We start from the raw sequence: 20,993 nt of genomic DNA, 5'->3' as shown, positions 1-20,993 counted from the left end.
AAAACCCTATCAGTCCAATAGAAAAACCAGCAAAGAGCTAAATGGATATTTCTCAAAGGAAGGCATTCAGATGGACATAAAACACATGAAAAGATGCTCAGGATCACTTTTAGAGAAACACTAATGAAAACTGCAGTGAGGTATCACACTTCGCAGAAAATCCATCTTCCAAAAGGGCTTCAAAGGTTAATTGTTGCTGAGGGCAAGGGTCATGGAGAATCCTCCTACATTGTGGGTGGGAGTGTAATTGAGTGGATGCAGCCACAAGGAAAAGAGTGTGGAAATTCTTTAGACACTAAATATAGACATGCCACACGATCTGGCAAGCCCACCCCTTACCTTACACCCAGAGAAAATCATGATTTAAAATGATAGTTGCACCTCTGTTTTCAGGGCAGCACTACAGACAATATCTAAGACAGAGCATCAACCAAAGTTCCATCTATAGAGAAATGAAGAGTCTCATGTCCATCTAAACACTGGAATACACTCCAAAAGAATGAATGAATGACATTTTCAGGAACATGAATGGGCTGAGAATTTATCATACTCAGTGAAGTCAGAGATGAAAGAAGAAATATCACTTAGAGGGGGCATCTATACATTTATACAAATTAACTATAAACAGAAACACACTCACAGACATAGAAACCCAACTTACAACTTTAAAAAAAAATGTAGTGGCAGGGAGATATTTAGAGATGGCGATTAACAAAAATACAGTACTTTTTATCAGATAGATAATGCCAGAGGACCTACCACATAGCACAGGGAAGTCGCCGGATACACTGGAAGAATCTATATGGGGAAAGACTCCAAAAAAGAACAGAAGAGATATACATCTGTGTATAACTGAATCACGTTCTTGTAAACCTAAAACAAACACAACAGAAATCAACTCTACTCCAATAGAAAATAAAAATTAACCGAAAAATAAAAAAAGAGAAAGAGAGATATCAAGGGAACACTTCATGCAAAGATGGGCACAATAAAGGACAGAAACAGTATGGACCTAACAGAAGCAGAAGATAATGAGGAGAAGTGGCGAGGATACAGAGATGAACTATACTGGGCTTCCCCTGTGGCTCAGCGGGTAAAGAATCCTCCTGTAATGTGGGAGACCTAGGTTCAATCCCTGGGTTGGGAAGGTTCCCTGGAGAAGGAAAGGCTACCCACTCCAGTATTCTGGCCTCGAGAATTCGACAGACTGTATAGTCCATGGGGTCACAAAGAATTGGACATGACTATTAAGGAGAGGTGGTGAAAAAACACAGATGAACTAGACTAAAAAGATCTTGTCACATCAGATAAGCCCGATGGTGTAATCACTCACTTAGAGTCAGAAATCCTAGAGTGAGAAGTCAAGTGGGTCTTAGGAAGCATCACTATAAACAGAGCTATTGGAGATGATGAAATTCCAGCCGAGCTATTTCAAATCCTAAAAGATGATGATGTGACAGTGCTGCACGCAATATGCCAGCAAATTTGGAAAGCACAGCAGTGTCTACAGGTTGGAAAAGATCAGTTTTCATTCCAATCCCAAAGAAGATCAATGCCAAAGAATGTTCATATTTCTGCACAATTGCACTCATTTTACTTGCCAGCAAGGTAATGCTCAAAATCCTACAAGCTAGGCTTCAACAGTATGTGAACTGAGAATGTCCGGATGTACAAGCTGGATTTAGAAAAGGCAGATGAGTGAGTGATGAAATTGCCAACATCCGTTGGATCATAGAAAAAGCAAAAGAATTCCAGAAAACATTTACTTTTGCTTCATTGATTATGCTAATAGCTTTGTGTGGATCACAACAAACTGTGGAAAATTCTGAAAGAGCTGGGAATACCAGACCACCTGATCTGCTTCCTGAGAAACCTGTATGCATGTCAAGAAGAAACAGTTAGAACTGAACATGGAACAATGAACTGGTTCCAAATTGGGAAAGGAGTACATCAAGGCTGTATATTGTCACCTGCTTATTTAACTTATATGCAGATAACATTATGCAAAATGATGGGTTGGATGAGGCTCAAGCTGGAATCAAGATTGCCAGGAAAATATCAATAACCTCAGATATGCAGATGACACCACCCTTAAGGCAGAAAGCAAAGAAGAACTAAAGAGCCTCTTGATGAATGTGAAAGAGGAGAGTGAAAAAGCTGGCATAATACTCAAAATTCAAAAAACTAAGATCATGGCATCCAGTCCCATCTCTTCATGGCAAAGAAAAGGGGAAACAATGGTAACAGTGAGAGACTTTATTTCCTTGGACTCCAGAATCACTGAACTGGGTGACTGCAGCCATGAAATTCAAAGATGCTTGCTCCTTAGAAGAAAAGCTGTGACAAACCTAGAGAGCATGTTAAAACTCAGAGACATCACTTTGTCAACAAAGGCCTGTCTAGCCAAAGCTATGGTTTTTCCAGTAGTCATGTATGGATGTGAGATTTGGACCATAAAGAAGGCTGAGTGCAGAAGAATTGATGCTTTTGAACTGTGGTGTTGGAGAAGACTCTTGGGAGTCCCTTGGACAGCCAGGAGATGAAACCAGTTCATCCTAAAGGAAATCGTTTGCTGAATATTCATTGTAAGGACTGATGCTGAAACTGAAACTCCAGTACTTTGGCCACCTGATGCTAAGAGCCAACTCATTGGAAAAGACCCTGATGCTTGCAAAGATTGAGGGCAGGAGGAGAAGGGGGTGACATATCATCAACTCAATGGACATGAGTTTGAGCAAACTCTGGGAGTTGGTGATGGACAGGGAGGCCTGACGTGCTGCAGCCCATGGGGTCACAAAGAGTCGGACACGACTGAGCAACTGAGCAACATTGCGGTCTCGTGAGAGAGGAAGGCTTTGGAGAATGTGTAAAGAGTCTAGAATGTGACTTCCCAAAAAGCTTTATAGAAAGCATCTTTACTGTAGTAGGCAATAGTTAAAACCCAGATCCTGAGATCTCTATCAGAATTACACTCAGCCAAAAATAAGGGTGGACCTCTGTCTTTATGAGGAGGGCAGCATGACTTTATACAAGTAAAGTTAGAGAGTGACCGCTAGTCTAGAGCGAAGGAAGTAGAGAACTCAAGAAAGAAGAAGGTTAGAATCATGTGAATCATCATGAAGCTTTCTGTCTGTACTCACAAACTCCCATTTATTCCTCAATAGCAGAGATCGTAGGATGCAGGAGACTCCAGGAGACATTCTACAAGTGAAGGAACCCAAACCCTGAGGGTAGATAAGGGATTCTGGAAGAAAGCTATCCTCACCCAAGCAGGCCAGGTTCCAGTAGTTCTGTAACATCACATCCCTGGACAATATCCACTGACCAAGGTCCAGGCATTCCCGCTCCTCTTGAAAGGTTGTTGCTGAAACACAGAAGACACCTGGATTCTTGGCCTGCGAAGAAGAATTCTATCCGGGGCCAGAGATGAGGCTTGATCACTCAGAGCTTTTGTGTAATAGCCTTTTATTAAAGTATAAGAGAGGTAGAGAAAGCTTCTGAAATAGACATCAGAAGGGGGCAGAAAGAGTGCCCGCTCGCTAGTGTTGGCAAAGGAGTTATATACATTTTAATTAGTCATCACAATTAATCAAAAGAATGTCTGGAGGCTGTAAAGATCTTACTAGACCCACTCCCATAATTTACATTTTCAGATAACAGGGTGAGCCAGAAGGTTTTGCAGGAAAGAGAAACTGTCCTCAAGCGGGATACATTGTTGTTGTATAATCCCTAGTAGAGTTTAAACTGAGTTATGTAATTGACGAAGACTAAGGAATGTAGACAGAAAAGTTTGTCCTTTCCTCCTCCTTGAGTATTCCAGACCCCTCTCTCCTTGGGGACCCCCAGACTTCTTATCAACCTACCTAGGAACTGACTCTCTTTTTTTATATTTTTTTTCTTTTTTTTTCTTTTTTTTTTTTTTTTGGAACTGACTTTATTACTCTTGAATGAAGTCTATGGCCAGACCCTGGAATGTCAGCCATCCCTGAAATACAAAGTACATATGCCATGTGACTGTGCGAAGACTTCCTTATGTGACCCAAGATGAAAACAGCAAGTTCAGAGAGCTAGTTTTTCAATAAGAAGTGTCTGATGTTATGCAATAATATACTTTTTTACATAGCAATATGCGCTACCATATTTCTAACCTGAAGAAAACAGGATGACATATGATGCACAAAGCCACTTGGACTTCCCTGCTGGCTCATACGGTAAAGAAACTTGTCTGCAGTGCGGGTGACCTGGATTTGATCCCTGGGTGGGGAAGATCCCCTGGAGAAGGAAATGGCAACCCACTCCAGTATTCTTGCCTGGAGAATCTTATGGAGAGAGGAACCTGGCAGGCTATATAGTCCACGCGGTCACGAAGAGTGGGACATGACTGAGAGACTATGATTCATTCATTCATCTGGGAGAAAAATTATAAAATGTGATCAACAGTAGCATACTTACTTTTGACGATTTTCCTTGTGTTCCACAGGATAAATATCAATCAAAGCAGGAATTTTTTTAAAAGCACACTGTGATTCAAGAATTCTAGGGTGGGGCCACAGTTTTTCATCTTGAACAAGCTGTTTTAACTAAATGTCTGGTTGATAAATGGCCATTGTGAATAGCACGGAGGTAAAAGAACCATGGCTTATAGCCATGGCATCCAGTCTCATCACTTCATGGCGAATAGATGGGGGAACAATGGAAACAGTGAGAGACTTTATTGTTTTGGGCTCCAAAATCACTGCAGATGGTGACTGCAGCCATGAGATTAAAACGCTTACTCCTTGGAAGAAAAACTATGACCAACTTAGACAGCATATAAAAAAGCAGAGACATTACTTTGCCAGCAAAGGTCTGTCTAGTCAAAGTTATGTTTTTTCTAGTAGTCATATATGGATGTGAAAGTTGGACTATAAAGAAAACTGAGTGCCAAAGAATTGATGCTTTTGAACGGTGGTGTTGGAAAAGACTCTTGGGAGTCCCTTGGACTGCAAGGACATCCAACCAGTCCATCCTAAAGGAAATCAGTCCTGAGTATTCACTGGAAGGATTGATGCTGAAGCTGAAACTCCAATACCTTGGCCACCTGATGTGAAGAAATGACTCATTTGAAAAGACCCTGATGCTGGTTGAAGGTGAGAGGAGAAGGGGACGACAGAGGATGAGATGGTTGGATGGTGTCACGGACTCAACAGACATATGGTTGAGTAAGCTCTGGGAGTTGGTGATTGTCAGATGTGCTGCAATCCATGGGGTTGCAGAGAGTTGGACACAACTGAGCAACTGAACTGAACTGAAAAGAGCCAGGTAAGAATTCATAGTTATTATTGAACTTTAAGCACTTTACAGATTTTACAGGTTTAATAGATTAGTTAGCAGAGAAAACAACCTTTTGACTATTTTTGAACTATAGAACTTTCTAGCGGTCTTTTATTTTTTAAACCTTGAATGAGCCATATAAATAATTTTAGATCAAAAATATTGCTGTTCAAAATTGTTTGGAATATTTGATCAAATATTCAGAAAATGGTAGAGCTTGGGATTTACTTCAATGAATCTGAGCTCGATTTTATGTAAAAAGAATTAAGTCAATACAGAGACCTGACTGAGCGACTGAACTGAACTGAACGCAGAGACCACTCTAATGGATGTTTTACCAGTTGAGGTAACTGGCAAAAATATCAAAAACAGAAAAAATATCATATACTGTTAACATTTTCACGCACACAAACTTGCACTATTTGGGAGAAATATTATTCACGTTTATAAAATCAGGAATAGATTTCTGTGTTTAAATCTTAGAATTTATTTGTGGCAATATTCTATATTTTTAAAATACATTACAGTGCAAAAACACATAATGACATAAAATAAATCAGAGTTCTTGGTTCTGAATCTTTTATTCCTTTGAAAATCTCTATCATTTGTGTTGAATTATATTTTAGATTTAACAGTTAAATATGCATAAGTAACATTCTTGTAAATATTGTAGAAAATACAAAGATGTGATAAGAATTCTGTCTGGAAAATGAGTGCAGAGTATATTATTAACAGAAATGATCAGACCTGGGCTTGAGTGATGAAAACCTCCATTCCCCAAAAGCAACAACCTTACTAAACACAGGTGAGTGTTCATTTTCCAAAGCAAACAGAACTAAGAATGTGTAGTTTGCTACATTAATTTTGTCAGCTTATACACATCCCTCACTAAATCTTTCAAAAATCCTTTTTAAAGACAGAAAGCAGGAACATCACATTTGCAATATCACAGAAGCCCCTGAAACAGAAAACGTGAGGTGTAATGGGATAAATGTTAGCAGTGATCTGAATCCTGAAAAATATCAGTTTTATACAAAATTCACTTCTTATATAACTTCCATGTTCTGTATCCTAAGACTACACTTAAGAGTGAGTCCTTCCTGCCAACATGGAGAAGGGTCTCTCATACTTTTCTCCTTCTTTTCCCCAAACTTCCTGTGGAACTCTGGACCACTGGGGTAATTCTGTTCATAAGGACATATTCTTAATCCTGTTCTAAATGTTTGGAGTTGTGTATGCATGTAAATTCATCGCTAATTTCCCCTACTTCTCTAAGATCCCAAGACTGAACCACATGCCAATGGGAATCTCAGAACCTATGCCTCCCCATGTTTATTTCTCACAAAGGGAATATTTTCACTAGTTGAAAGTCACTAATTCAGGTTGAGAATTCATCATGCTCCATAGAAAGCAAGAATTCATCATGCTCCCTACAGACAAGGGAGACAAGGTTCTGGGACACAAGGAGGAAGTGGTCTAAAGAGCCAGTCCTCACTATGGTAAGAAAAGGAAAAAATAAGAAGTTGATAACAAACACCCCAGGCAGAAAAATTAGAAGCCGAGAACTAAAGGTTTGCAGGTTCCCTCAGTCTAGGCATTTCAGGAGGAAAAGCAAACAGCCCCAGACCCAGGACAGGACATGTACCTGAGAAGCTGTCGTTTCCTTCTCTTCTTCCTCCTGCTCTGCGTCTTCTCTGGGGATGTTATGCAGCGAACGTATGTCTGCATCTTGAGAAAATACCTTCAAAGGCATCCGCACAGCTCTTTAACCTGCAACTACTTCACCACTACAGACAGAAGGACCTTGAAAAGCTGAAAATACTCACCTCTCCTGTCCTCTGTCTCAGGAGAGATTCAGGAACAATCACTTCCTACCTGGAGACCAGTCTGTGAACTAATTTCTTGATTGTTCTCTCCCCATAGAGAGCTCCTAACCCTCTGCTCACACAGATGATGTCAGTTGACTTCCCGATCCAAATCCACCTAGACCAACCCCACAGCCTCTCCTTGGACTGACACCGGGCCTCAAGTCTCACAAATGGACCAGGAGCCGCGTCCTTAACCCGGGCCTCTGCTTAGAATCCCCTGGAGCACATCCTACACACCACACTGATGCTCCCACAGGGCCGAGAGAACTCTGTGGGGAGGGCACCGGGGAGGTTATCACGTAACTCTGGTCATGTGATCTTGATAGGAAACCGCGTTGAAACCACTTAAAAGATTCTTTCTGAACCATTTCAGTGAATATGAACCCCTCGAGGTCAGGTCCCCACTCTAAGAAGTTATGAATCTGCAGGTCTGAAGTGGGGCCTTGAAATGAGTCTTTAGCAAATTCTGTTTGTTCTGATGCTTCTCCCCCCAAACCCACACTCGGGAGCCCTGAGCTTCAGCCCTCACACTCAGCACAGCTGAGACCTCTCAGGAGAGGGGGGTTTAGGGCAGGAGTTTCTTAGGTCAAGGTTAGGAACAAGCAGAGAAAGCTCCAGTGCTTGGGGTTCAGGGCTTTATAAGAGACCCTGGGTGAAGTGCTGTGGGCTCCCCAGGCTGAGTGTGGATGGGTCCATTCAAACCAAGGGGAGCAGGAATCTGGTGAGCACTGTGAGGGTGTCATTGAAGGGGGGAGCCTGTGAAGTAGAACCTGGGGTTCAGCAAGACTGCTGATCACAAGGTGGGTGGTTGTCTAGAGCAGGTGCTCACAGGGCTGGCTGGCGTGAGTTCAAGGAGCTGCATATGCTGCTCTCCAGACAGATGCTGAGGCAGCAACAGCATGGAGCAGTTCAGGGGAGCTCTCAACAGTACTCTGCATAATCCTTATTGGAACCATCACAGTGTCCCAGCAGTTAGAGAGAGGGGAAAGTACAATGGAGAAATGATGGGAAATATCCAATTATTTGAGGCGTAAAGGCAGTAAGGAAACTAATTGTTACAGATATCATCCCTCTGTGCTAACAAAGAGTTTATTGTTAGGTATTCTTCCCCGTGACCTTAAATCAGTAGGTTGACACTTCATTCATTACTTTGCGGCTTTATCACAAGAAACCGTCAGTTTTATTAACATGTACTATCACACATAGAAAGAATAAAACCTTTTCCAACCCACTGTGTAACTGATTAAATACAGATTACAAGCATAAACAACGATATTCATTTCTCTGATACAATGATCTCAGAACTGTGATTTCTACGGTTACAAAATGGAGGCTAATCATTTACGAATGAAACAAGATGTACACTACTTACATGACTTTTCTGAGAAGGGTTTCCATACATTTCTAGGGTATCAGAGGTATCATTATTTGAAACATGTCAACTAATATTCATGACATCTGTTGATATTATAAAGATACATCAAGAGTTCAGTGAACTGTCATTGTATTTTCCTTCAAATGCAAGTGATATAACTATTGAAAATGTGCATCTTACTTTAATATGTGGAATTACTCCCTGAACACTTATTTCATGGTGACCTATAGGGATGTTTGGCATGAATGACTAACACCTGCATTTAAATGTTCAGTGTACATGCTACATCACTGTGTCCTTAATCTCCTAATGGAGAATAAGTATAAATTATTTCTCTCTAGGATAGAAGGCCTTGTCTCATCTTTGAGTAGCAATCGTCAAAAACATAAATTTGCATACACACTAAAAATGAAGCATAGAGGCATGGAGTAATTTGAGAGTTCAATAACATATCTTGGTTTTCAAATAATCACAAATCGTGTCAATATAAACAAAGATATATTGCTAATAATTGTACATTTCTAAATACCAACCCTTCATCTTGTGATCCATACTAACATACCTATTTTCTATGTTTTAACTATGGATTATTATCTACAATACTTCTCCTGAAGAGGAACTTCAAATTGGATGAATGAACAATCAAATAGAATTGATGAAATGCTTTCAAGTGTGCGGGCTTCCCTGATAGCTCAGTTGGTAAAGAACCCACCTCACACTCCAGTATTCTGGCCTGGAGAATTCCATGGACACAGCCCCTGGGGTTGCAAAGAGTTGGACACGACTGAGCAACTTTCACTTTTTCTAGTGTGCAATTTCTGGTATTTATTTAGATTTAATTTTCATCAAATACTTTTCTACATTTTTTCATGTCATTCGTTATCTTACTTAAATAAATGGTCCTGTATTTCCTGAAGTGTATGTTTAGGACAAACCTCTTTCATCACTTATTACTAGAGTTTCTCTCCAATATGTGCTTTCTGATGTTTAGTAAGGTGAGAGCTCTGATTAAAGCCTTTGCCACTTTCCTTACATTTACAAGGTTTTCCCTCCAGTATGAATTCTCTGATGTTGAGTAAGATGTGAGTTCTTGATAAAGGCTTTTCCACATTCTTTACATTTGTAAGGTTTCTCTCCAGTATGAATTATCTGATGGTAAGTAAGACCTGAGGGCTTGCTAAAGTCTTTGTCACAATCCTTACATTTATAAAGCCTCTCCCCAGTATGAATTCGCTGGTGTTGAATAAGAGTTGAGTTCTCACTAAAGGATTTCCCACATTCTGTACATTTATAAGGTTTCTCTCCAGTATGAATTCTCTGATGGTAAATAAGACCTGAGCACTGGTTAAATTCTTTGCCACAATCCCTACATTTATAAGGCTTCTCTCCAGTATGAATTCTCTGGTGTTTAGTAAGAGTTGAGTAGTGACTGAAGGCTTTTCCGCATTCTTTACATTTATAAGATTTCTCTCCAGTATGGATTACTTGATGTTTAGTAAGACATGAGTGCTGTCTAACTGCTTTGCCGCAATCGTTACATTTATAAGGCCTCTCCCCAGTATGAATTCGCTGGTGTTGAATAAGAGTTGAGTTCTCACTAAAGGATTTCCCACATTCTGTACATTTATAAGGTTTCTCTCCAGTATGAATTTTCTGATGGTAAGTGAGACCTGAGCACTGTTTAAATTCTTTGCCACAATCGTTACATTTATAAGGCTTCTCTCCAGTATAAATTCTCTGGTGTTGAGTAAGATTTGACTTCTGATTAAAGGCTTTGCCACACTTCATACATTTGTGTGATTTCTGCTGCATATCAATTACCTGATGTTGAGTAAGACATGAGCTACAAGGAAGCACTTTGCCACATTCTTTACATTTGCTTGGTTTGCCCTAGCATGAACTTGCTGATGCAGACTGAAATGTGAACACCTAAAAATGGCTTTGCCGCTTTCCTTACCTTTGTAAGTTTTCTGCTCTGTATGGATTCGCTGATGTTGAGTAAGCTTTGAGTTCTGATTACAGACTTTGCCACACTTTGTACATTTATAATGCGTCTCCCCTGTATGAATTTGCTGATGTTGACTAAGATTTGAGCAAGACATAAATGCTTTTCCACATTCCTTACATTAATAAGGTTTCTTGCCAGTGTGGATTTGCCCATCTTGACTAAGCTTTGAATTCTGACTAGAGGTATTGCCACACTCTGTACCTTTGAAAGGTTTCCATCCTGAATGAATTTTCCTGTGTCTACTTAGGCTGGATGAGTTAGCAAAGGCTTTCTCACATTTCTTACAGTTGTAACTTTTCTGTGGATCCTGAATATACTGCTGTTGAGTAAGATTTGAAGACTGATTAGAAATATCACTATATTCAAAATTATAAGCCTTCTCTCCTGTATGTGTACTCTTATTTAGTGGAAGACCTGATGTTTGATAAAAGATATCCCTACATGTACTATTTTTAGAATCCTTGTCTGAAGATTGAGGTCCCTGATGTTTCATAGGGTTAGAGTCTTGTCCAGTTTTAGACCCAGTTTCATTGCATGAATAGCTTCTCACTCCATTGTAAATATTCTTGTAATTACTGGGGGTAGAACTCTTACATAAGGCCTGACTCGTGTTATTACATGTGAGAAGTTGTTTCATATTAACCATATCATGATGTGTATTGAACAACGATGGTGGGATTAACTCATTTCCTTTATTATAAACATTACACATTTTGGAACAGAGAGAAACTGTCTGTTGGTGGAAGAATAATGACCCCTTGCTCACAGATCCCTCAAATTGATTATATTGTGAGTTTTCCCCATAATTTTTAAATATCTGGTTTTTAGACGTGCTTGAATGTATGTGTAATTGAAGCCTGTGTTGAGAGTGGTTTGAAAGAGTATTTGCAGTAGAGACTGGATGACTTTCCAGATTTTCCACATTTCCCTTCAGAGAACGTGTATGTTTCAAAAAATGATTTAAACCTTTGTTTGAAAAGATACACTTCTCTGCAGATGTTGATAACTGAAATGGGTGTTTTCCCCAATTTGACTCACATTGCTCATTTCTTTTGGTAGTAATGTCTGCATTATGTGAAACTGTCTCAGTTCCTTTATGTCCATATAAAGTTCTTCTAGGCCTTTTACAAAGCCCCGTATATTCCTGGTCTTTCATTAAATGTTCATTTCCAAGATGAGCTCTTCCATATGTTCCTAGGTTTGCCTTTTGGATTAAATTTTCTAACCTTGGATTCTTTGACATCAAAGCACAGGTGTTGTGAGAAGACATAGCTGAAAGACACCAAACAAAAGTTTATCAAAGTAAAAGATATCAAATCTACTATCCTCAGTGAATATCCTTAAAAATGTAGAGAAAATAGAGACACAAGAATCAAGATGCAAGAGGATTAGGCAGACTTGGAGTTCATCTCTCTCCACAAATGCATCAAGCATATATCAGAAATGAAACAACTCTCACAGAGGTCCCTCTGAACACTAGCAGAGGACCTACAACACCTGAAAGGACAAGAAAGATTCCCACTTAGCCAGGTAGGACCAAAGAAAGAAGGAAGAGGAGAGGAAGTGGGATGGGACCTGCAACCCTGGGGCGGGGGGGGGGGGTATCTGAAGAGAGGAGATCTCCATGTCCGGAGAAGCCTCTCACTGGGAGAGCTCAGTTGGGACAGAAGGGGAGCCTCATTCTCTGTGGGAAGACAACATGGCAACAGTCTGTGGCAGAAGGACAGAGTGAGACCTGCACATGGGGTACTGACCCCTGCCCTGTCCACCCGCCTGAGAAAGTGTCCACTGCTGCAGACAAGGTCTGGGTGCTGGAACGTGGGGTGTGGAGGGCAGACCCAGGCAGAGGGCTGCTGCTGGCTATGAGGAGACATCCTGAGGGAACGGGAGGGAGGGAGAAGCTCTATAAATGGGTTGCTTGTGGAGGAAGTCTGAAGCACCATAGAGCAGAGCGCCATTGTTGAGTGATGCCCAAAGAGAAGAACCCCACCGCAGCCTCTCTCCCCCTGTGCTGGCCCCTCATCCCTGGCAGTAGGAAGGGCTGCCACCCAGATGGGCTCTATTGAGCCCCCACCATGGCCTCCCCCATGCCCCTCCTCCATTGGCAGACGACTCCTGTGCTCTGGGGCAGCCTCTGTAACAGACACCTGTGCGTGGACCACATGCTCAGATGGAGCTGAAAGCACAGCTGAGCCCCAGGGTTAAGAAAGAAAAGCTGAAGTCTCTCCTCGCAGCTGCGCTAACCATGCTTTTACACAGGCAACCGGCTTTGTCAACTCAGTCCCTACAGAGCATCTGAAGGACAACCAGGGCTCCCCCAGTCATGGAGGTGTAGCTTTAGCAACTGTAGACTTTGTAGGGATGTACGTGAGGGGGTGGGGCCAGGCCACAGTCTGAGCTGCCCCAGAGCAACACAGTGGATCCAGCTCCATGAAAGCAATTCTGGGCCCTGATTTCACTGGATCTTTGCTGGTGACTTGGTGAAAATAACATCTGAGAGACACCAGGGCCATGTGCAGAGATACCCATGATTAAGGTGGGGCCAAGTGCAGTGCTGATCAGCGTCACATGAGACTCACACAACGCGTGAGCACACCCCGAGGGGAACATCCCCAGAGCAGGAATCCTCAGGGGCTTCTCTCCCAGGGGGTGTGCTCCAATCCCACCTGCCTCTACCACAGATCAGAATCACAGCGAAGAAACAGATCTGGGGGCTCTGTTCCACCAACCAGGGAGCAGACCCACCACAGACAGGGCAGTGACAGCCACAGAGCCACGGGGAAACTCCCCTCAATATCCAGGGCAGGCTCGGGTCACAGTAACAGCAATCAAAGCCCAGATCAAGGGGAGAAGGGCACAAGTCTGTGGACCAACCTCACCCCCCAGGGGGAAGACAACAGAGCAAGAGGAGCTAGGATCCTGCAGCCTGCAGAACAGACCACAAACCCAGAAAATGTGACAAAATGAGAGGACAAAGAAGTATGGTGTAGAGGAAGAAGAAAGACAAAAAGCTACAAGAACCACTAAATGAAGAAGAGACGGCAGTCTAATGATTACTTTCTGACTTAAGTCATCTTAAATGGAGACACCACTAGGTGCCTTCTAACTCTTTAACCCACTTCTTATTTTAGCGTGTCCTATTAGATGTTTCGGAGAAGGCAATGGCACCCCACCCCAGTACTCTTGCCTGGAGAATCCCAAGGACGGAGGAGCCTAGTAGGCTGCAGTTCATGGGGTCGCTAAGAGTCGGACACGACTGAGGGACCTCACTTTCACTTTTCACTTTCATGCATTGGAGAAGGAAATGGCAACCCACTCCACTGTTCTTGCCTGGGGAATCCCAGGGACAGGGGAGCCTGGTGGACTGCCGTCTACGGGGTCGCACAGAGTCGGACACGACTGAAACGACTTAGCAACAGCAGCATTAGATGTTTCAATCTAAACATCAGAAACGATACTGACGTAGGTCTAATCAGAAAGTGAGGACACATAGGACAAAGTCTGGGGAAGCTGATAACAAGATTAATTAATAAAGAAGTAGTTCTTGAGAAATTAAATAAGAAATGAGACTTTAAAAATATGGTGGGAACACAGGGGACACTATCAATGCTCTGCGGAGATCTAGTTGGGAAGGAAATCTAAAAGAGTAGGTATATACTAAAACCGATTCTCTTTGCTGTACAACATTGTAAACCAGTTGTACTCCAATGAGAATGTTTTTAAAAGATTATATTACCTAAAAATTGTAATAGCTTGAAACCATTAAAAATATAGTGGAAAATGTTTTAAGATCTTATGCCAATTTATTTGAAAATTCTTTGAGCTAGTTGAATATATTTAAGTCTTTTAGCATTGAGGAATTGCGGCAAATACACTTAACGTTTCATATGAGTTCATATGAAGGAAACAGAAACTTTGAAGTAACACTGAGATTTGCATTCTTTCTCTTTAGGGAGGTTTTGGTTTATGCAGTGAAGAAATTACTTAAATTTAAAATGTATAAGATCATATTTGTAGCTTCCAGTGTTTTAGAAATTATAAGTCAGAAAAAACCCCTCTGTCCACAGTATTCCTACAACTTTGGCAGTATGTCTACAATTCCACTCACATACTACCATCTAGCGGTAGAAACAAGCTTTAATAGGAGCGTCTTAGAGTCATTCAGAAACGTGCACAGTTTTCCTAGGGCCCCCAGGAAATACAATAGTAACTGATTCATGCACATTGTCACAGGCCAAGAGAAGGTTTTCAGTTCTCACTGTGATTGAGAAAAGTAATCAGTGGAGATGAATTCAGGAATGACTTAAGAGACAGGATGGGACAGGTGATATCCGCCTAAGACAGCAGCAGAAAGAAACCCAGGCTTCTCTAAAATCATTTCCACTGAAGCAGATCTTCCCAAACCACATGACAGAGGATGAATTCCTTACTGATCCTTGGACCTGTCATTGAGTCATCGGCTCCATCCATTCACACCTACCTGTGTATATGGCTGGCATCTCCAGTCTCCTTACATCCCAGGGATTCTTCATTTGCTCCAGAAAGGTGATCAGGTCAGGCTTAGAGACCACAAGACCTGCTATCAGGAAAAGGAGTGTTTGTGTTGCTAGAGACTCATCAGTTCCCACTCTAACATGTATTCAGGTGAGAAGAGAAGGCACGTGTGCTAAGTCGCTCCAGTCATGTCTGACTCTTTGCCACCCTATGGACTATAACCCACCAGGCTCCTCTGTCCATGGGATTCTCCAGGCAAGAATACTGGAGTGGGTTGCCATGTCCTCCTCCAGGAGATCTTCTCAACCCAGGGATCGAACCTACTTCTTTTACGTCTCCTGCATTGGCAGGCAGGGTCTTTACCACTGGTGCCACCTGGGAAGCCCGGAGAAGGCATGGTAGAATATTAATACAGTCTAGAAATAAAGTATTTGGGGACATTATTTCCTAGGCTGCATTAACATTCTCTGGTGGCTCAGCTGGTAAAGAAACCACCTGCAATGTGGGAGACCTGTGTATTGATGCCTGGGTTGGGAAGATCCTCTGGAGGAGGGAAAGGCTACCACCTCCAGTATTCTGGCCTGGAGAATTCCATGGACTATTCCATGGGATCGTAAAGAGTCGGACACAATACTGTAATCTTGCTCATTATATTAACACTGTAGAGAAGGCATGGTTGAATGTTAATATAGCCTAGAAAATTATATCCTGAAACACTTTATCGAATGCACTTTTATAACACTAACAAATACATAAAGAAAAGATCTTGAGATTCTAGTCAACTACTACTAAGGCCAAAGTAAGTAACTAGTAGAAATCTGATTTGAAAAGGAGAGTGGCACCCTCTTATACCACAGAACCTAGAGAATTACCACTAACCTAGAAGAAGGAGGCAGATCACATCAAGGAAAAGTCAGAATCATAATGAATCATCATAAAGTCTTCTTTCTCAACTCAGAAACACCCATTTTCCCATAGAAAGCAGGGATCTAAAACTATTGTAAGAAGCAGAAGATTCTAGGAGACATTCTAGAAATACAGGAACCAAAACCCAGCGGGTAGATAAGGGATTCTGGAAAGAAGGTATCCTCACCCAAGGAGGCCAGGTTCCTGTAGTTCTCTAACATCACGTCCCTATACAATTCCCGCTGACCGAGAAACAGGCATTCCCACTCCTCTTGAGTGAAGTCTATGGCCACATCCTGAAACATCAGCCGTCCCTGAAATACAAAGTACAGATGCCATGGGGCCGTGGGAAGTCTTCCTAATGTGACCCAAGATGAAACCAGCCAGAGAAATGGTTTTGATTTAGGAGAGTGGCTGGTATTATACAATATAATTTTTACACAGTAATGTTTTCTACCACATTTTTAACCCCAAGAAAAGAGGATGAGATATGATCCATCAACCACTACAGAAATTCTCCTGATTTAGAAGAAAAATTACAAAACAATCAGATCAACATTGGCATATTTATTTTTGAGTGTTGTACTCAGTTGACAGAGGATAAACTGTCTATCAAAAGAAACAGGAAATATTTTTAAAAAGCACTTCCTGCTCCAAATGTTCTGGAGTGGGCTCAGTATGTCACATTGTTAACAAGCTTATTTGAACTAGTAATGTTGAAAATTCTCCTCCATGAGTGACAATGTTTGAACAGCAACGAAGCAGAATAGTAAGGAAAGAATTCATATTTAACTTTAAACTTTAAGTGCTTTACAGATTTTACAGGTCTGATAGGATAGTAACCTCGGTGACAAGAATCACTTTAATGATCTGGTACATACTATATATCTTTCTGACAGTTTTTCAGAGTCTTGAATGTATAACAGAAATAATGTAAAATCTATAATGTTGCTGTTGCATCTTTTGGCAAATATTTTAACAAACATTCTTTAAATGACAGCTTAACTTTTACTTCAGTTTATGACTCTAGACTTTAATAAAACACAGACAAATGCACAGAGCTAACTCTAATGAAAGTTTATAGAAATTTCTGTATTTGTAAATAATACTAAAAACAAGAAAAGTGTTAGTCACTCAGTTGTGTCCTACTCTTTGCAACCCCAGGGCCTGTAGCCTGCCAGGCTTCTCTGTCCATGGGATTCTCAAGGCACGAATACTGCAGTGAGTAGCTATTCCCTGCTTCAGGGAATCTTCAAAAAAGAAAAAGAAAAACATCAATCAAATGATGTTAACATGTTCATTCATACAGACATACACTAAAATGGGATACTTATTAATAGTAAGAGAGAAAAATTGTGATGTCAATAAAAGCAGGATAATTTTTAACTGATTGAAAGTGTACACAAATATTTGAGGATGATATTATTTTAATTTTTTAAAAATAGACTAGGGTGCAGACATATACAATGATAAAAAATTAGAGAGCTCTGGTTCTGAACCTTTTAATGTCCTGCAAAGTCTGTATCATTTGCATGGAGCTATATTTTAAAATTTAACACAGCTGAACATAGATTAGCACTAATATGTTTCTTGTAAACATTTTGGAAAATACAGAAATGTGACGAGACTCTATCTGTGATGTGAGTGTGGAGTGTACTGGAAATGATCAGGCCCGGGCTTGAGTGATGAAAACCCCCACTCCTAAACCCCAGCATTTCTACTAAACACGTGTGAGTGTTGTCAAGTGCCAGTGGCTCAACAACAAAAACAAGGGCGTTTGCCATCTGCCTCTGGGGAGAATGAACCCTTTAGTGCTCCAACTGTTGACTTCAATTCCCTCGAGGGAGTTCAGGGTGGATTGAAGCATTCTGCTTCAGCAAAATCTGGTGGCACAGGTCTTTAGAGAGTTAAATATTTTCAAGAACTGCTTTCATGATCCCAATCCTTGCATCTCTTCATATCTAGAAAAGCACTAAACCACTAAATGATGACATCAGCTCCCCACAACTGGCAGAAAACCTTTTGTAAAGTAAGCGCTTGACTGCACTGAATTCCCCCTTCACCAAAATCACATACTGACCTTCCCCCACTGTCTCTTTGGAGCAGTCTCTCAGAGCTATATGAGGTGCTGTACCCTGGGCGGCTGTCCTCATTTTGCCCCAAATAAAACTTAATTCACATCTCTCAAATTGTGCATCTGTTTTAGCTGACAGTGTTCATTTTTCAAAGCAAAGAGTGACTAAGAAGATACGGCATTTCCTCATTAACTGTGATAGGCATATCCATCACTTTTTCTTTCCAAGACCCTTGTTCAAGACAGAAAAAAAAAAAATGAATTTCATAGCGTGGAAATCTCACAGAAGCACCTGAACCAGTGAACATCAGAGGTCATAGGGTACATGGAAAAATGCATTATCACTGCCAGGTATTTTGGCAATATTAGGAAAACCAAGTTCTCAATCTATCAAGAAAAATGTCAGTTTTCTGCAATTTCCACCTCCTATATACCTCCCATGATCTGTAGCTTAATAGTCCATTTTTTAGTACATATTTCTTACCAGTATAGAGGACTGTCTATGCTACTTTAACTTCTGACAAGTTCTGGAATGCTGAGTTCATTCTATTAACAAGGACATTTTTTTACTCCTGTTCTTCCTGTTCTAAAGAGCTGAATTGCATTCACATGTAAATTCATCATGACATTTCCACGACTTCCCTAAGATCCCAGCACCGAACCACATCCCAAAGGGAATCTCAGATACCAGTGCCTCCCCGTGTTCATCTCTCACAAAGTGAATGTATTCAACATTGAAAGTCACTATTTCACGCTGAGAATTCAACATGCTTTAGAGCCGGGATACAGACAATGGAGAAAAGGCTCTGGGACATCAGGGAGATGAAACCTGAAGAGCTGGTTTTCACTATTAAAAAAAAAAGGAAAAAATAAGGTGATAACAAGCATCCTAAGCAGAAAAATTAGCAGCAGAGAACTAAAGGTTTGCAGTCCAGGCATTTCAGGGAGAAAAGGACACGCACCTGAGAAGCTGCCATTTCCTCCTCTTCTTCCTCCTGCTCTGCGTCTTCTCTGGAGATGTTACATCCCAAACTCACATCTGCATGTTGAGTAAACACCTTCAAAAGCATCCATGCAGCTGTTTAACCTGCAACTGCTGCAGGGAAAGAGAACATGTTTTCCTGTTTCCCTCACCCTTTTCTGAGCTCCTTTTTGACTTTCTGTGTTCCCTATCTGTAGTGGGGAATCAAGACTAACCTGATAATGCTAATCACATCCTGGTGCTCTACACTATTTGCAGATCGTCCGGGCTAGTTCTTCTCCTTCCTTTTCGAGTTACAGAGAACAGCTCACGAGAGACAATGGACCCTGCTTCTGGGCTACCTGACCCAGCCTTGAGGGTTTTGAAAAAAATGCAAGAGGAAGACCCGCATTCAGAGCCCTGAGGGGAAACCTCACACTGGAGAACTCAGGAAGGGAGTGTTTAGGGAGGGAACTTCTAGAAACAAAGAAGGTCAACCTGATGCCCTGGGGAGGGGCTCTTTCTAGGATGCCTGTGTTGATCCACAGCCTGACTGTACCCTTGGGGTCTGGGAGGGGAGAGGTGAGTGAGTGGTGGGAATCACCTGGGGGTCTTGGGTTCCTGTCAGGCTTTACTTGCAAAATTCTTCCCAAAGATCTCCCTTGTCCTTAGTTTTTTTCAGCACCCCTCTGCAGCCTGGGGACACAGGTTTTCACAAAATGATTTGCTTTGTGACCACCTCTCTGCAGGCGTGGCACCTCCAACTTCAGAGACCAGGAGCCTGGAGGCATTTCCTTCCCCGCTTTCTTGGAAAAGAAACTGTTGCAGGAAGGGGGACCCCTTCCAGGGCCCGAAACTGGGCTCTAGTCTAACACTCGGAAGTGAATTGTCCAAGGAGATGCATGTGCTGACAAAGCAAGAGATTTTATTGGGAAGGGCACCTGGGGGGAGAGCAGAAGGGTAAAGTAACCCAGGAGAACTGCTCTGCCACGTGGCTCACAGTCTTGTGTTTTCTGGTGATGGGATTAGTTTCCGGGTGGTCTTTGGCCAATCATTCGAATTCAGAGTCTTTCCTGAAGGCCCACGCATCGCTCAGCCAAGATGGATGCTAGCAAGAGGGATTTTGGGAAGTGGACGGAAGTGGACGGACACGCGGTGTCTCCTTTTGACCTTTCCCCAACTCTTCCGGCTGGGGGTGGTTTATTAGTTCCTTATTCCTTATCAGGGTCTCCTGTCATAAAACAACTCATGCAAATAGTTACTATGGTGCCTGGCCAGGGTGGGCGGTTTCAGTCAGTGTGCTTCCCCTAACAGCTCCCCGCTGAGAGACTTCATGCTCAAGATGCTTCTTGGGAATTGGGACAGAGGTCTCTTTCTTCTGTAACTTCTTCGTGCTGTGCCTGGGCGTAGGCCTGCCTAGCAGAGCAGAAGTCTCTCTCTACCTGATCTAAGTTGGGGTATTCCACATCTGAAACCAGCTTTCACCCTTGTAATAACAGCAATTTAGTTTGAATATGTTGGCACCTCTCAGAGAAGAAATAGACAGGGGCCAAACAGGAGACCAAACAAGATGGTCATCGCTGGTCCCCAGAAACAGGAGGCAACATTTGGGGTGAGGGCCGCAGGGTTTGTGACTTTTTTTTTTTTTTTGATTGGCTGGTGGTGAAGCAACAGAGCTGTGCTCCAGGAATCTTGTGTTTAGTCTGAAGTTACCATCCTCCACCTAGGTGGGGGCTCCAGTTCTGTAGAAGGACTCAAAGACATTGTTACGGATATTTTTTTAGTAAGAACCAGGACCCTGTCTCAAGGCAGTACCACCATTTGATTGTTTCTCCTCTGTTTCTGTATTCCCTCCCTTCCCTGATTAGCAATCATTTGAATCCACCCTTTGGAACTCAGGGAAGGACAAGGAGGCTGAATGAAGCCTATATCCTACAGATGAGAAATGGAGAACACACAGCAGGTCTGTTCTCCAGAGTCGCCACCCCACAGAG

At 41.9% G+C, this 20,993-nt stretch overlaps 3 pseudogenes; 1 reads left to right on the top strand and 2 right to left on the bottom strand.

Moving 5' to 3' along the window:
- The window catches only part of LOC136157574 (zinc finger protein 678-like), a 322,340-nt pseudogene that overhangs the window by 210,263 nt on the left and 91,084 nt on the right, over positions 1–20,993 (bottom strand).
- The window catches only part of LOC136157581 (zinc finger protein 724-like), a 322,253-nt pseudogene that overhangs the window by 211,321 nt on the left and 89,939 nt on the right, over positions 1–20,993 (top strand).
- On the bottom strand, positions 9,510–19,108 carry LOC136157578 (zinc finger protein 420-like; annotated as a pseudogene).

Source organism: Muntiacus reevesi, chromosome 2 (assembly GCF_963930625.1).
Source record: "Muntiacus reevesi chromosome 2, mMunRee1.1, whole genome shotgun sequence".
NCBI lineage: Eukaryota > Metazoa > Chordata > Mammalia > Artiodactyla > Cervidae > Muntiacus > Muntiacus reevesi.
The sequence above is the reverse complement of the archived record's forward strand: the minus strand, read 5'-3'. Positions and strand labels throughout refer to the sequence as shown.